Source organism: Arvicanthis niloticus, chromosome 1 (assembly GCF_011762505.2).
Source record: "Arvicanthis niloticus isolate mArvNil1 chromosome 1, mArvNil1.pat.X, whole genome shotgun sequence".
In the NCBI taxonomy this organism is placed as follows: Eukaryota; Metazoa; Chordata; class Mammalia; order Rodentia; family Muridae; genus Arvicanthis; species Arvicanthis niloticus.
This window is the reverse complement of record NC_047658.1, coordinates 150395265-150397054: the sequence shown is the minus strand read 5'-3', so window position 1 is coordinate 150397054 and position 1790 is coordinate 150395265.

Below are 1790 nucleotides of genomic sequence, written 5' to 3'. Positions count from 1 at the left end.
CACTGTGTCCTCTTCCATCTCGTGCCAAGAGCATACAGCATCATCGGGTTGCTGTCCCAAGTCCTCTGTCCCCAGTGCTGGCTGTTAGGGCTCAGCCTGTGTTTCCACAGCTCTTCCACTAAGGAACCCAGCTTTTCCCGCAGATGAGCAGGTCCCCTCTCACATCTCAGGGCCTCACAAACATCAGCAGCTGCGAGGATGTGGCATTTTCAGTGAATTAGCACATTCTTTCTTCATCTATCCTTGAGCCATCTCCGTCTGAGACCAGAGACCAGAAAGAAAAGAGGAAACGATGCATCCCCTCCTCACTAAGAGCTGTCTCTTCTCAGGCTAAAAGGTTAATGCTTTCTCTGCAGTTTCCTGGGTTGAACTCCTTGGGTCCCTTCTTCTAGTGACACAGATTTGAGAGGGCACAGCTCAGCCTAGTGACACGTGATGCCTGCACCTGTCACATATGCCACATATTTCTAGATTGTCTGATTATCACTAAGTCATTTGACAAGCTGATGTCTATAAAATGGGGACACAGAGTGCTTGCTGGCAGGACTACAGACTTTCCTTCTTTCATGCTAAGGATCTTTATTGGGCCCCTGCTCACAAGAATGCAGAGAATACAGAGAGGAAGGAAACATGGCCCATGGTCTCATATCGGCCATATAGCAGGGAAGACCCAGCAATACTGCAATACATTGTCATAATTGCTATGACCCAGGAATTCTGAGGTGGAGTTGGGGAGCCCACCAAGGGCTGGGCAGAACCCGATTGGCTGATGGCCATGGCTGCTGCCAAAATTGCTGACCAGACAGGCGGCCACAGGGAGTCAGCTGGGAAGATGGCCTCAGCCTTAGAGGGGCCAACTCAGAGGGGTTCCCAGCTGCATCTTGTGGCATTCCTTTCTTCCTGGATATTTCCATCTTCTTGCTCAGATCTCTGCTTGCCACCCTGAGGCAGAAACTCGAAGACTTACAGGGCTCCACCTCAACCAAAAGGCCCATCCCAAGTAAGTCCAAAGTAGTGAGATTAAACTGGAACTTCATACAGGATACCCAGGTTTACATATCCTGAAGGAAAGCTGTGGTCTGTCTGTATACAGCTGAATGTATGCAACCCTGCAGGCTCAAGCACTGGAAGCTCCGTCCCCAGGGTGATGGTGGCATTTGGACCATGGAAACTGTAGGGGGTGGGGCCTAATGCAAAATAATTAGGTCATGAGCCCCTGCCCTCCAAATAAATCAGTGCTGGTCTCCTGGGGTAACTAGCCTTGAGTGAGTCACTGCCAAGCAGAGCCACCCTATGATCTAGCCCCTCTGCTTCTGGTTCATTCCTTCCCATTTCTCCATGATAGGAGCAGACATCAGGCTTTTGCCAGGATGCAGGGGCCACATTGTTGGGACTCTCCAGCCACTGGAATCCTAAGTCAAACCTCTTTACTTTGTAGGCTATCCTGCCCCAGGCATTATGTTACATACAGCATGAGACAGAGAAGGCTGGTGTGAGGTCATTAGGGTAGGAGTGGTGGGCAGAGTTGACACAATAAGAAAGAAGGTCCTCTGACTTTGACTTTGCATTTTACTGACTGGTTTTATAACCTAGAGTTTTAGAGAGGAAATCTTCTGTATAGGATGCCAGCATGAATGGCTGCCGCCAGCATGAATGGCTGCCGCCACCATGTACTGTAGGACATCATAGTGAATGGCATGGGTTTTGAACTCTGATGGACCTGAGTTTTAATTGTAGCTCTGTTCTTTATTTTCTGTGTGACCATAAGTTAAAAAACAGAAACAAACAAA